Source organism: Nothoprocta perdicaria, unplaced genomic scaffold, assembly GCF_003342845.1.
Source record: "Nothoprocta perdicaria isolate Ctin4 unplaced genomic scaffold, notPer1 scaffold_102, whole genome shotgun sequence".
Classification (NCBI taxonomy): domain Eukaryota; kingdom Metazoa; phylum Chordata; class Aves; order Tinamiformes; family Tinamidae; genus Nothoprocta; species Nothoprocta perdicaria.
In genome coordinates, this window is record NW_020454117.1 from 1883237 (window position 1) to 1899717 (window position 16481).

Genomic DNA, 16481 nt, shown 5'->3' on the forward strand with positions numbered 1-16481 from the left:
GCACTGCAATGAAAAGCCTCCAAAAATAGTCATGCACAAAATCTACCACTCTAGGCTCTAGATGTAACCAGAGTCCTTCCATTAGCTCCAGTAAAGAGATTCTTTGTAGAGCTCATGGAATCATTAAGGCTTTAGACAAGATGTAAGCAAGAGCATTAGCTTCCATTAAAAATTGTATGGAGGATATGGACAGAGTAGGAGAGAAGATTCATTAGAAAGGCCCACATTTACATTAGTAGAAATTTGGAATGAATAATCTGGTGAACAGGTATGTTCCACTCTTACCACAAAAATACCATGGAGACTTTAGTTAAAGCTCAACTGGTCAGAAGGGTTTCTGTTTGCACTTCATACAAATATAATCTAGATCAAGAGGAAAACCTTCAGCAGTCAGAAATGAATAATAAAGCTGGTACAACTTTTAGAAAAGCACCATCCCCTCACTAAGGCAGATATTGGTGACATTCCATAGAAAGTGATCATTCTGAAGGGTTCATTTATTCAAATATTTGTGGACATACAATCTAGGCTCCCATTCCTGTTTTTTGAAATATTTAAGTTTCAAATAGCCACAGAATTTCTCATCACTGCTTTAAGGGAAAAATCAAGTTTGAAAAAATTGACTTAGATATTCTTATTGTTCTCAAAACAATATTCCTGTAAATCCATTCAAAGTGACTATAGTCAGCAAGAACTTTGAAGTGAATCTGCTTTAATCTTGCTCACAAACTGAACTCCTGAAGATAAACTAATCTTTGKTTTTTCTTTAGAAGTTCTAAAGCTTGGATGCTGGGTTTCATTAGAAAAATACAGTCAAAACATGCTATTTTAAAGTGCATAAAACCCCACATAAAAATATTGTAACCAGAGATGTCTGTCCACTCTGTCTTGGTAGGAACAAAATATTTGTTCAGGTGGCCTGCATCCCCAGCAACTGGTTTGCTGGCTTCACTGGAGAGTAAAAAAGCTCCCAAGGTTCCACTTGGGAACTCTGAAAAGTGCTCTTTCACCTCTGAGACCTGTTTGTTTTTTGAACTCATCCTGTTGCTCCTTCAGTAGTCTCTTTTTTCTGCTATGATATCAACTCTTAGCTACACACACCTGCATGCAAAATGGGCACACTCTTCTGCCTTTCTCTCTGACATCCCAAAAGCACAGTCCTTTCTTAAACAGTCTTGGCTAACCGTAGGGAAGGGATTTTTTGTTTGTTTTGTTTTTAAACAGAACATCCCACTTAACCCCACAACATCATAGGCAGAGAAGGAGCTTCCCTATACAACCTACAGTGTGCCTAGACATACTGTTTTTAAGGAATATAGCTCACTAACTTACAACAACTGGTAAGCAAAACACATACCACCTGCCAGAATGATCATGATGATGAAGGTGCCAGTCCTGCATTGTTGCTACTGGGTTTATCTTTAATTTGTCATAGACGTTAATCAGGCTTCACATAGTGTTACATGGCATATAGAAATCACACAGTCAGACTGGAGTAAGAGTAAGCAAGGGGATCAGTGTTTTGTATGATACTCCTGGTTGCAGGCTTAAGAGCTTTTCTGCTTGCCAGACAAGCACAGGCACATGCCTCCAGCCTCCAGCAAGTCACTCAAGGTAGTATCAGAGAGCTGAAGTTGCTGCAAGTAAGGCTGCTTGCACAGAAGGCATAAAAGCTACAAGGGGAGTGAATTGGAACTCTGTTGTCCTACCCCTCTCAGTAAGTGAGGAAACTTGCAGAGCAAGCATTTGGATCACAAAAGTGTCCCTCAGATACAATACAAGACTCAAGAAAATTCTTGACTGCTGTGAAGCAGAAGATGCAAAGGGAGGTGTGACTGCAGTTGTATCTAATCCACCTGTGGAGAAGGAACAATTTCTGCAGTAGAAGTGGAAGTGGTTTCACTATTCAAGAACAGCATAGAAAAGCTGAAGTTGGGCAATACACCAACTTCTTGAAAAATTAGCCTCTAGCAATGTACAAAAGAGAGTCAGATTCCAGTGGCTTTGTTCACACCAAATAGGGTGTTCCATACCCACCTTATTTGCATGGAAGCCAACAAGAGCCCCATGGAAAACACTGTGGAGGCAATCACACTGCTCCTCGCAGTCCTCTGTTATCTAAGTAAGCAGGAAACATTTTTGTGCTCCAAGAAATACATTCTCTTCTCCCACCACTGTAATTTGAAACACAACTGTCCAACATTTGTGCAGTCATGTTTCATCCACAGGTTTCTAAGTATGTTATGGAAAAGTAGACACATATTATTACCAGACTATTGCTACATTATGAATCAAGTTTATGCATAGTATTATCCTAGTTGCCAAACCACACTGGAGAAAACAAACTCATTTAGATAATTTGAAGTTAAAATCATCAGAAGTAAAGGGAAAAATCACAGAGACTGTTCAAAAAGGGAGGTCTGTATAACTGCAGAACTATAGTAACCATCTGCTTACCCTAAATAGCATCGTTACTAAATATGTAAGCCTGCTCTATTCCACAGGAGTTCTGTAAAACCAGATGTGAAGCTGTGTACTACATATATGCCTTTCCTTGACATGAGGGCATGCCTTGCCTTTGAGTTGATTAGATTTGTCAGAGCCACGAATAGCAAGAATCAACCAAATCAGCCAGAGAAATCAGTAAGAAAGTTTGTGTTGACACTCATATTTCCTGCTGAAGATGAAGCTTAGAACCAAAGCATTGACAACAGTGTTAAGAAAGAGTATAGAGGAAACATGGAGAACTCTTTCCAATATATCAAATATACTGCTTAGTTTCCTCTTTCAGGGCAAACACGGCTGTAGAAAGGTTCAAGTTAGGAGAAGGTACAATAATAGAATGTGATAAGAGGTCCTATGCCACAGGAAGATACACAGCTGAAATTTTATAGCAGTAAAAAAAAAAATCTAAAATCCCTAAAATCTACTTTACCTTACTTTTCCCTAAAATCTACTTTAAACACGCAAATATCACCATCATCATTTCCCTTTTTTTAAATGAGCAGAGGGAGCCCTCAAACACAGTAAGTGACTTTTGAAAGATCATTATCCTGAAGTAAGGAGACAGTACCATAGATACTAAGTGGACAAAGATACCTGCCCAATTTCTGGATCTAAGGCCCAAAGAGAGAAACCTTTCAACATACGTAGGGACAAATGAACATCTACTAAAGTATAAAACCTTATTTTATGTAAGACTGCATTCTGAACTGACAAAAAGCGTGTTCAGAATTTCTGTATTTCCACTTTACTATAACTAAAATGGTGGGGCTAGCAGAGGACAGCAAAGCTGCATTTTGATACTTTTCTTTGTACGCAGTATTTTTATGGACATAAAGACATAGAGAGAGGTTTTCCTCAATACCACCTCCTTTTCTCCCACATAAATGCAGAGATGCCTCTGTCTGAAAGAGGCCAAGAACTTAAAACYTTCACATTTACCAGTATGGGCCAGGTGGCCAAGTAAGCGTTTGAAAAGCGTACGGAAAATCAGGTTGACTAGAGAATCCCAGAGATTTAAACCAACAAAAACATCACCAGTATGATCATGCTGACTTAAGTGATGATATATCAAGACAAGAAATGTCCATCCTAAGCACAAAATACCCGTCTTAGAACTATCTTTTGAAATGCTTAACATTTTAGAGGTGATTTTATTGCTTTCCGTGCTTCAACACATATGTCTTTGACTCTTAAGTTTTCCCTCATCTTCAAATAGCCTATAAAGTTTTGTTCTCCATCTAACAGATAGAGACTTCCAGCTAGATTAGATCTCGCTCATCAGGTAGAGATTTTCATCCCTTCTGTTAGAAATGTTTCCAATGCTGCCAATTCCAAACTCTCTTCAGGCACTGGGATCCAGCTGTCCTCCAAAAGATCAGCTCTGTTCTGGAAAGTACATTGCTTAGTTTCTGATTTTAATGTTGAGGTCATTTTTAAAGTCCAGATGCTATAATTTAGTATTATATTTTCCTGATAGTTTGCTGTAGCCCTGGTTCATACAGCAGTTTTAATTCAGCTTCACACACAAAATCATTATTGAGGCTGGTAGGGATCTCTCCTCACTGTGTATCACAAAGCCCCAGCTCAAAAAATGATCAACTGGAAAAGTTTGCTAAGGAGAAAATCCGAATAGCTATGAAACAGCCTTAAGGACAGAGAGTCTGTAGCCTCTCTAGGACAGCAAATGAGTGTGCGGCCACTCTTCCAGTGAAAGAGTTTTCTACTGCTTAAATGGGGTTTCTTGGCATTTCAGTTTGTGCCTATTGGTATCCTGCGAACAGACAAGAGGCACTGAGAAGAGTCTGGCTGTGTCTTCTTTTTAGCCTCCATCAAGAATTTTTGCACATTCATAAGATCCCTTCAAGTCTTTTCTCCTTCAGTCTGAGCAAGCCCAGCTCTCTCAGCCTCCTCTCACAAGAAAAATGTCCCAATTCTTTAATAATTAATGTTTAATTAGGCTACTTATTTTCAAATATATGAAATATGAAGCCAAATAACTTCATTTTCAATAAACTACCACTATATTCAGTATTGAGACAGTAGAGACAGTTATTGAACATCTTCAGCACCTTGTCTCTGTGGTTCTTAGACCGCCCTCCCTGCCTTAAATAAAACACATATTCTTCCCTAAGTATTATTATTGATATTTTAGGCTTAGCATAGAAAGATGCTTGCCAAGTATATACAAGATATACTTCTAACATTCAAGTATGAGACAGATTATAACTGTTTCGGGTGCATGCTGGGAAGAGGTTCTTAAGCTAACCTAGGTGAATAATCACTCTTCAAATAATTAGCACTCAAAACATGTACACAACAGACAAATAGGAAAAATGAACTTGAAGTCAGGTTATGTTAAATGCCTCTCCCATCCCATCTGACACTCTCACTTTCATTTTTAAACAGCAGAAGTTGTCCCATTGTGGGYGGGGAAAACAAAAACTGAATAACAAACAGGAGATTTCTCATAATGAATCTTCRGTCTATTCTACAGAGTATAGATGTATTCACTGATTTCGGAAAGTTTATAGTAGCTGGGCTTTATGAGTCCCCAAGACACCTGCTGCTTTAAAGTAGCTGAAAGACAGGCTGTTTCAGTCTTCTGCAGGATGAGTAGATGTGGAGGAGGGTCGTACCACACTGCCTTCCCTTGGCTTCAACTGCATTTCACTTATGAGGCAGTTGGGTCACTTAACCACTCACTCATTTTGGCTACATAAAAGTGACAGGACAAGACCAGAAGGGGGGACATAAGAAACAGGAATTGTCCAAACCAACAAGCAAGCCTTCTTGCTCAGAAACAAGTACCTGGGGCAGAGACTGAATCTAAGATTGCATCTTTTAGTTTCCTAAAACCTTTGTATCAATCTTTTCTCATCCTCCCTTCTACTCTGAGCTAGAAAGCATTTAACTTTCTGCCTCTGTTCCTGACCTGTCAACCCTATTCTAACAGAACCTGCAGGTTTCCCATCACCTCTGATCCCTTTTACAGGCAGATGGTTTCCTGTAGGGGAAATGCCTTGCTATCAAATCCACCCATTCTTGATTCTGAAGAGGTCTTGAACTTGTACTCTGTGTCAGTTATGTACATCTTGATTGCAGCAAATAACTCAAAGGACCTAAAAATTTTGATGACCATATACTACACTGTGGTCTTTGTATCTACTTTTAAAGTATCTCAGATCCAACTATAGGATTTCCCCTCGCCCCCCCCCAGAAATCCCAGCTAGTACTAGTCAAGTTTGGCTGAAGACTCTGTGGATAACAGCTCAAGACAGCTGACCAGGGGCCACATTATACAAATGTGCAGCTGGTACCTGTTATGTTGATTACTAGCATAATCACATATCCATACTCCTCCACTACAGATCTACCAGGTTGTAGAGAAATCCAGAGCTGTTTTCCAGCACAATACAGTAGGTCTGGATTTAGATTCATAGATGATTGTTTAATAGACTCCTTCATACAGGCGAAGAGAGGAGTTGTCATGTTTTCGGTGTGGTGCCTTAATTAGAACACAAATAAGGCCTTAATTAGAACACAAAGACTTACATGTGCCGAATTCAAAATTTAAAAGTTATTTGGCAGTGATGGGTAGTTCCATAATTGCCACGTTCTTTGCTTAGGTAGGATGGGATCAAAATGACAGAGTCTTRAAGGAGACCCAAGCCATACAGAGCAGCTATGTTATGTGTGCTGTCAAACTACTTAAGTTCATACATTTGTCAAAACACCTTTCATTTTAAAACCCTGAAGAAATCAGAGACTGAGCAAAACACCTTCCCTCCCTTAGAAGGCAATTTATTTCAAAATGTCTAAACAACATATTCTGCTTCCCCTGTGATCCCTACTGCAGCATGAATTTTATTTTCATTCCTCACTTGCCCTATCAAAGATTCCTTAACAGCTCTGCCAGAGCAACTGAGATAACACACAAACAGGATGGCAAGTTGAGGGAGAGCTATGGCTCCTCAAAGTTTTGCACAGAGTCACTGTTTCTCTCCTTAACATACAGAGCAAGGAGCACCAGTCTTGTGCTACAACTCCTTACCAGTTCAGTCAGACATATCATTCCACCAGCATATTGCATGAAGATGACAGCATTTCCCATTTTGCAAGACCCTTCCCATTCCAATTGTTCTGTCAAATAGCTGAAGTCCAAATTTAAGCAAGACAACTAAAATCCACTCGGACAGTGCTGCCATGGTTCTGCCCACAGACAACTTTATACTTCAGCATGGGAAAAGCTTTTAAACAGCAGCCTTTCCTTAAKGAAATGGTTTTGAAAGCTTAGCTGCTTTGTGCAGGTGTCATTTTAGAAGTTAAATTCTTACCCTCCACCCATAACTGCATCATCTTTGAAACATCCTTCAAGCGAGCAGTTTGTCTTCAGCTTCACATGGGAGCATTTATTGGCATGAACTGGAGCTGAATGTTTTTCAAATGTGCACACCAAGGGCCAGAGGGCTGTACTAGAAAAAAACAGTTGTTCTCAGGCCCYCAAAAAATTTGCTTTGGGAAAAATACTAACAAGGACCAAAAACATGCTGCCAAGACAGTTCCATCACTGCTTTAAATCATGAAGCTAACTAGTTTATCCCCTCACTTAACAAGATACCCTTAAGTTCCACACATATAAAAAGAGTTTCTTTTTGCAAGTATTCCAATAAGCGTATTCCAAAGAAAGTGGGCTTKTTTGGCCTAATTTGATAAAGAATGTAGAAAACTCAGCTTGTATGTAACTTCTATTTACTATTCTTTAAAAATGAAGCCAATAGAATCTCATGGAAAGAAAATAATGACTACAGTTCTGAGATGCAGTCTGAGGTATTGAGATTGGTAAACTTCAAAACTGAGAGAAATCTACTTATGAACATCCTTTAATGATCAAAAGTGTTTTTGGAAACATGAAGGAGCAGGCTGTTGATCTCTTATTAGAATGCATGAGCACTTTTAAGCATTTTAAAATTTTCTTTTAAGTGCATGACAGTTGATCAACATTCCATAAGTCAATCTTCAATCYCCCCCCAAAAAAATCAATTGCATCGTTACTTTTTTCTATTGAGATAAAAAACACAGAAAACACTCTTCACATGAGATTCCCAAGCCTAGTGAGTACACTTTCTTTCCATCAGGATTTCCTAGACAAACTCAAAGGAGCTCAAGTTCAGAAAACAGAAAGGACACCAAAGTATCACTTCCCTGAAGGAAAACTCCTCAGGGGGAGCATGGAGAACTGATCTAGGCAAGGGGCTACCTTGCTGACAAGGAAGCACCATGAGGTTCTTTTACAGCCTCTGGACTATTATAATTTCCTCCTCTGACCTGCCAATTCCCTTTAGTCACAAGAAGGGATCCCAGTTGGCTCAGATCCCAAGGGCAAGAGTAGAAGTGTTGTTTGCCATCCTCTCTCCTTGGCACAACCCATGAAGCTACACATTTTCTAATTATGAGGGGGAGATAATTTGGCAGGCCTGATCCATTTATTTAAATACTTCCCAGATATTGAGAAACATGTAAWCAGAAAGAGCTCCAAGTGGACACAGGGTGTCCAAAGTTACATAGCACATGGGGATAAAAATGTCACTAATATATGGATATAGTCAAGCATTATCATTCCCCCACACACACCTTTCTCCTGCATATATATCTACCTATTACATAACTTGCTTCAGCTTGTTTCACCGTTTTTCTCCTTGAGGCTTTCATGTCACAGTCTCTCAAAACCTCTGTTACTTAAAGCTGAATTGCTCGAGGGATCCATCAGGAACCAAAACTCAAAGCCCTGTAATGTGCAAGCTGCAGCTGTTAATGAATGCACTACCTTTCTTGGTTGACTTTTAATTTTGATTTTTTCACATCTTCATAAAAATAATTTTGAATTCTGTACGGTATTAAGTACTTCAGTGCAATTTGTTGAATTGAGAGATACAGAATCAGCAACAGCAATAGCCAGTGGCACTACAAAGAATAAAACTGTCAAGTCAAGCAAGAAAATAGAGATGCATCAAAATGATTTCCGAGTCTTTTTGAAGAGACTCCTTTTCCATCCCATACTCATGCTGCCTCAGGCACCTCATTGGAATCTAAAGATGGAACCAAAAACTCAACTCAGTTTGACTGTCAAAAGCAAACACAACACCTTCTTCAACCTAAAGTTCTGCCCTTTATAAAGTACCTGCACACAAAAAAAGCACACAAAAAAAACCCAAACATTTTTCTTATTGTATCGGCTTTATGTCCACATGGAAATCCAGGATAATTTACTTTTTATTCCAAACTTATAGTACAGAATTAAAACTGACAATAAGTAGATAATCATTATATTTTACCCGGTTAAGTAAGAGCATTTGTTTTCCCGGTTTCCTGCAAAAGACCAAATTTTTTTCTCCAATACATCAGTGAAGACACGATGTATTTCTCCATCTTGGCACCTATACATAAATTACAGATGCACTCAAAATGGTTTGGTCATATATCTTTAATAAACTCTATAATCAAAGAAAGGCAGAAGGAAATTTGCTTTGTTAGAAAAACACATAAGTTTTCAAAGAATATTTAAATGGATGAATTTTTTTTTTTTAGCTCTTGAGCAGCTACAAAATAGTAATTAGAGAATCTATGGTGCCTTTGTTCCACTTCCACCTGTATAAGCTAGTAATTAAGAGGCCTCAGGCAAGGCACTTGTAATCTCATCCAATTTGTACTAAAAAAAAAAAAAAAAAATCAGTACAGCCCCTTACCACCAGCTTTAGTAAGAGCTGGTTTGGGCTTTTCCCCCCTTCTTCCAGCCTCAGCTTACTGAACAATAAAATAGGTTGTTATAGCATGCCCAATCAAGCTGCAAAATGAAGAATTAGCAAAACTTATACTGATCATTAAAACTACACATAATATTCATAGAATACTTGAAAATGAAAGCTGTGTGGGGCTCTAGCACAATAGAGATTTAATATATAACTAGTTTTAGAAATCAATCATACATGACATTGCACATGTACATTAAAGCAGAACAGATCCTGCACCTTTATTGTAGGTAATGGATGAACACAAACACTTGATATTTTTTACCCCTTTCTCCATACATGAAAATCTTCATCATTATTATTTCACTGTTGGGATATAACTTGTTAAAGGACCATAATAAAAAACAGAAGAAAACCACATACAAACACCAAGAAAGACACAAGCCTTCAATTCTTAGCATCTGTTACATGCAGACTTGAGGAGAGACTTTTCAATCGGATCCTCTAGCTCTTCTGGATTCCCAAAGGCAGTCCCACCTGGGAAAAGCAGAGAAGGGCTAGAGGGCTGATAGCAGCTACAGCAATTAATACTCCAAATCCCCAGAGACATTCATTCATACAAACACAAAAGTGGTGTCACCTGCAACAGTACTACCTTCAGGGGCATTTCCAAGGAGCATATCAGTCAGCAAGGTTCTCTTCATTAGTGTTTATACCAGCATCATATACATCCAAGAAATCTACAGCTAAGGGGAGTCAATGCTCTCGCTCATAATCATGTTGAGAGAGATGTGCCACAGCAGAAGGTGTTAATGCCTCCTAGACAGGAAATCTATATCCTATTCACTGCCACAGTATGTTGTCCATGCTATTCCTCACTACACCTTGACTATGACTCCCCCTGGGACTCTTCCCTGCCCCCTCCAGTGTTTGATACAGACAAATGCTTCAAGGCCTTCCAGCTAAAGCAGGAAGTCTTCACTAAGAAGGTGCGTAGCTCATGCAATCCAAGCTGAGGCTCTCCCTTCAGATGCAAGTTTTGCCGATTTGAACATTGAGGCCGAGAAATGATTCAGTCCTTGGCTGGAAAAAAAGAAAGAAGAGATTTCACCAAAGATAAGAAAACACTAATCCTTACCTTTTGGTTGGGCAGCAAGAAAAGAGAAAGAAACCAAGAGCAAAACCCTGTGAATAAATCTACAGAAAAATCRGCAGGAAGTTTTGGAGAAGGTCCATCAAGAGTGCAAAGGACTTGATTTCTAATTGAATTCATACATATTATCATAACATGCATCAAAACGGACAGAAGTCATATCTCCTCCTTCCCTGAAAAGATATTCAGTATTAAACTTTTAAAGGGTAAAGACCCACTGTACCATCATAGTATTCAACATATCCTCACCAAATTTTGCAGTTGAATTAAATTCATCCTTTTATCATAYTTACAAATGAAGATAGAATTCTAGACCTTCTTGGAAAAAACCCTTTAAGTAAGAGAGTAGCAAAAGAGTCAAAATAGAATCCTCCAGTATACCGGTTCCTTTATTTCTTAAACTATGTTTTCTGAACTTCTGAAGTTAACAGCTAGTGACTCAAGCTTAAAGTGATGATTTACCCTATGTATTTATTCTATTGGGCTTACATGTCACTTTCATCAAATTAAACAATATTGTGCAAGAACATACTGTTCATAGAAAACCTGCTATTTTCACAGTATGTGAACTGAAAGTCACATTGCAAGCATTGCTAGAAATTAGAGTTTCAAGAAGCAAGAAAACAGTTGAATATATCAGCTGGATAACTGTTTGTAGAAATGCTTTTAATTCATGAACCAGCTAAGTTTTAAAAAAAAAAAAAAGTCAATTACCATTGCCAAAAATCTGGAAGGACACAAGAGATTTCATATCTGCACAACTAAGGTTAAATGTTGATTCCTATGTAGCTACACATGCCCATCTTCATGGAACTGGCTACAGAAGAAGGAAATAGGTACAGCAGAAGGAAACAGCAAGCCTATCAGTTCTGTCAGGGAAATAAGGCCAACACTGCACCTTGGGAACTGCATCGTCATTTCATGACTACTTGCGTGCCATTAAGTGTTCCCTTAGGAATCTATTGTCTCTGCAGTGCCAAAGACATTGGAGACAAGAGCAGACACCTTAAACATTGATTAGCAGCCGATCCTTTTTGAGAAACAGCAGGAACATTAATGGTAGAAATAGTTGCCCCCAACCCCTCTGCAAACACACATTCATACACACATATTGGTATGCTGACTTGCCATAGTAGTTACTTGAGACATAAGTACAAGCCAAAATAGCACACCCTTGAGTTTTATACTAATTCCACTAATATCAAATTCTAGGTACTTGTCCTATGTTTTAAAGCCTGTGTGGGAACCTGCTATGGAAGAATAATATCCGGAAGAGACATTCACAAAATTCCTACAAATTAGTTGTTCTCTCCAAAAAGWGAGATATGTTTCAGGTTTAAAGACAGTGTAGGATTGAGAAATGCAAAGAGAATCATTAGAAGAGCCATCCAATTAGTCTCTAACCTCTGGAATTTCTGGTGAAACAGGACCAGTCCTGCACATCCTGAACCCATTTCTCCAAATATAGGTTATGATTGAGACTAAGAAACATAGATTCAGTGCCAGAGATGTAAACTGGTGATGAACAGTTTTAAACACCCAGGGATGAAAAAATCCATGCTGAGAAGAAAAAGAAGGATGCAGAAGAGAAGCAGCATTTATAACCTTCCCTATTTCTAAGGATTACAAAGCTGTTCCACAATTAAATGTGTGGCTTTGTTGTTGATGGTCATTTATAAAAAGTTTTAAAAACATTCAAAATGCTTCTCCTGTCTGAAGAAAGCCAGGAAAGGTGCTTTCAGGCTAACAGTACAACACCACACATTACCAGTTTCAAAACCCAAAGTCTTCCAAGCCTAAATATGAACAAGTTGGGACCAAGATAAAACAGAAAACACTGCCTACACAGTCAGAGCGTAGGGCCTTCCCAAAGTGTCAGTAGTGAGCAGCAAAAGCTGCTGGAGATGTTTTAAATGAACCTGTGATATACCTACCATGACCTTATACAGCTGTAACTGCATCCAGCACAGCCCTTGTGAAGTGTCCAGGAACAGGTTCTAAATTCTGTTCCTAACACAAGTGCTTAGCTATTGAAACACATCAAAGCATTCAGTAGGAATAAGTGAGTGAAGTATCTGACATTCAGAGACTAATGCACCTATGGTCTGCAATTCACCCCTGCATTTACACTTGTGCTTTTCTCCAGATGTAAGGAGAAGCRCTCAGGAAGTGCATGTGCCAATTTACTCTCTACCAATGACATCAGACTTGTTTCTGCTGTAATCATTCACGTTACCAGAGACATTTATTTTCTGAATGCACACAGCAAGGGAAAAGTATTTGGCGTGGAGTTATCAAGCATTGAACAGTCTAGATCTAAGGCTATAAGCAAATGGAAATAGGCTGTAGCTGGTGTTCAACATAGCACAAAGCTACTTATCACACAGTGTGCATTCGCAAGGAGAAGGATTATTTTCTTATTACAGATATGGAAAATAAACCCGCTTGCTCAACACATCATGCAACTCAGTAGCAGCGTTGGAAACAAATCCCTGCACACCCAGAGCCTACAGAAGTACATAGTCAGGCCAGTGCATCCACCTATAYTGATCTAGTGGCATCAGCCCTGGACCATGAAGACAAGCTCAGGTTGCAATTTCWTTTATAAATATATTGATACTAAGTCATTTTTAATTTTTTTCTGATGCCTTTGTTTCCGCAAACTTCCATTTTCCTCTTTAAAAAGAAAAAAAAARTCCCWTAACTGGCACCTTTTTACCATGCTTCCTTCTCATCCTTCTGTCTAGCAGTTGACAGAGATGTATCATCTAAAGACAAGCCTCATCTTAAGGCCACACAAACTTACAGAAACTTGTTACTAAAGTAGATAGCAACAAGACTAAAATTAAATGCAATACAAGAACAGCTTCATCTCAGTCTGCAAGGATCTGCATACACATAACTTTTCCCCAAACAATACTTGGGAACTGTTATCCAAAAACTTACCTATTCTTTACCCACAAGCACTCTGGGAAGCTGAGTACTGTACAAGGTAAAGCAGTTAAACAAGGAAAAAAAGAGGCAGCCCTTTAACATCTTGTATACAATTGTTACAATTGTAATTGATACTTGATGCAATTGTTACAGCTAACACAAAGAGGACTACAATTACTACTCTTAAGTTAAACAGCATCAACCCATCAACTCTAACCAGTATACGCTKGCACAGTAAGAAGTAGCTAGAAAACTACATTTGTCCCAGACTGGTGTTAATTCAGAGAGAGATACTTACTTTCTTTTGAAGCTACTTGGAAAGCCACACACAAAACCCATTGCACTTCCTTTTCTCCTCCCCATCCTAATTTTTTAGGCTTACAACCAATTTTTAAAATCAGAGTTACACAAACAAAAAATAACATAAACATAATTAGGATGGAAGATTCAGCCTAAAATTAGACAGCCAGATAAGCAATTGGCTAGGGTTCATTGCAACCTACAAAAAGAAGTGCTGTTGCTGAAACTCTGGTTTGCATTTAAGATACTCAAATACACTAAACTCTCCGCACACTAAAAAGTCCTCTGAAAGTTCATAAAAAAACAGTTTGAATATTAATAACTGTCTTGGCCCAAGAATCTTTGCACTGGCATATATATAGCTATCTGATACYGCAGTAGAGTACGTATCCTTCCTAGTTTATAAGTATCTCCACTATTTTCCTTAAAGGAAATAAGCTCTAGAAGTATCAGCAACAGTGACCTTTCCCACTACCCCATCCAACACTATACAAACTCTTTAGAGCTTTATTTTCAAAACCTACAAAAAATAAAATTAGCGATTATCATGCAAAGAAGGCATTTCCCACAATTGGCAAGTTAAAAAAAAAAAAAAACACACCACACCACACACACACACACCACCTCATTGAAATGCCCTTTAAAAAAAAAAAAAAAAAACAAACAACACCACACACACACACACCACCTCATTGAAATGCCCTTTAAATCTCAAATATTTGAGAAATGAAAGTGTTCTGAGGTCAAAATGTGAAAGAAATCTCTTATCATTTTGGATCTTTTATATTTTTAAAGGTATTACATGAAACGGCCAATTTGTTTCAGCCATATGTTCTATCTTTCCTTCATCATCTCTAAGATGAATCATTTATAATTGCCAAAAAACAAAAAAGAAAGGTGATGATGATACTTGGCAGAGCTCCATAARATTCAGTTCTTCACAGGTTGGAATTAGGAGATATATAGAAATGAAAAAGGRAAAAGAACACAACTGATGTTTTCCAGTGGACAGCAAGGCTAGTTCAATAACTTAATCAATTCACTTAACCGCTAACCAAGCCCAGACAACAAATGAAAAGGAAAGTGAGGAGAATTCTGCATTTTACAAGCCAGTTGWTTTTGCTCTGCATTTCCCCCCAGCCACTTTAACTCCCTTCTCCACATCCCAACTCTTTATGCTATTTATCTCCTTCTTTCCTCATTTCCTACTCCTACTGTAATTTAGTTGCACAAGGTGATAAGCACGCCTCACATAAGTAAGAAACTATTACTCTAAAAAAGGTATTCAAGTTCAAAGACAGGTCCAAACACTTACTTCAGCCATAAGGAAAAACTTGAAGTCAAGTTTAGGCATAGCTTGCACACTACCTGCTGTTGAATCCTAACCCAGGACYTAAGAGTATTCTTTTAGAGCAAACGTACTAGTTAAGAAATAATTTCAATGAAAACAAATAAGGTGAAGAAAGGCTATGCTGCTTGACTTAAATAAAATAGAATGCAAAATATAGTAATACTTACCACTTCCCAAACATCAGTTGTTTCTAGAAAGGTCCCTCCATCAAACAACAACATGAAGATTTTGCAATGTTTGGAAGACACTCCATGCTCAACATAGGCAACTTATTTAGTCTCTGAAATAATTCTGAAGAACTACAGAAAACAGGAATAGGATGACAAATAAAAAAAAACAGTGAATCTCTTTCACTGAGGTACCAAAGTAACATGGAATTCAGCAATTTAATCCTCAAATTCTGCTGCTTCTCACCTYTCCCAGTTGTCTGTGCTACAAGGGTCACATAACCCAGCTGAGACTGGTCCCACCTAACAAGGCTAAATAAAGCCCAGGACACTACAGGAGTAGGTCAACCAAGCTATGCCTATGTGTTTAAGGTCAATTGCACTTTGCCAGTCATCAAAATAACCTGAGAACAAGATGAGTGGTTTCAGGTGACCTAATTAATTAGCCACAAAAAGCATATGTAAGAGTCATGCTACTAGTAACCAGTATGTGAGGAAAATTTGTTTAAAGYTTGGGCTTTGTCTTTAGTGAAAAAGTGACCTAAAAGGCCAAATTGCTATCATAGATTTTTCTCTGTATAGAGATACAGTGATAAAGATGGCTAAATAAGATAGTATTAAAAATCACTTTTTCTTGACATTTATATTATTTAGATTTGCTTTTTTTGGTTCTCTGCTTTAAAGCTTGAAAGATTCTTGCATTTATATATTGCACAACAAAAAAACTATTTAAAGAAAAATTAAAAACAGTGAAGCACAATTATGAGGCTATTAAGAAAGGTATTTCCCATTTGTTTTAGTTAGTWTTGCAATGAGTAAAAAATCTGAAATATCAAATAGCTATTTAGTGGAAACAATAGTGGTAATAATAAAAAGATATAAATCCATTCATATAAACTGCTAAGTTCAATCATGGGGTAAAATTAACCAAAGCATGAACTAGGAAAATAGGCAAATTAAGTGGCAAATGAATTAAAATCAGGGGATCTTAGGCCAGCTGTACAAAAATGATGACTCTTACATCAGTTTAGCACCCCACTGAAGTYTTCTGCATTTTTTCTGGTCTGGAGAGCACATCAAACATATTCAACATATGCACTTTAATGCTGAAATACCTAAAAAAAAGACCRTAAGTTGAATGTGTGCTCATCAGAATGACATCAGAGGGAGAGTGAGTGAGAGATGAAAACATGGGGTGTTCAGTAACTGCAAAAAGTCATTTTTTAACATCTTCTGCCCCGATTAATCTTAATTTGAATTCCCTTTCCCCCCCAAAAAAAATTAACATTTCCATTTCTATGACAAGAGGCCAAAGAACTGTAGGG

At 38.0% G+C, this 16481-nt stretch overlaps 1 long non-coding RNA gene across 1 annotated transcript; it reads right to left on the minus strand.

The window, feature by feature from the left end:
* Window positions 1–9659: 9659 nt before the first annotated feature.
* LOC112949473 lies at window positions 9660–15462 on the minus strand. The gene is made up of 3 exons (XR_003249832.1): window positions 15404–15462; window positions 15157–15288; window positions 9660–10334 (listed from the first exon to the last, which is right to left on the minus strand). It is a non-coding gene; the product is annotated as an uncharacterized LOC112949473 (long non-coding RNA).
* Between the last annotated feature and the right edge of the window lie 1019 nt (window positions 15463–16481).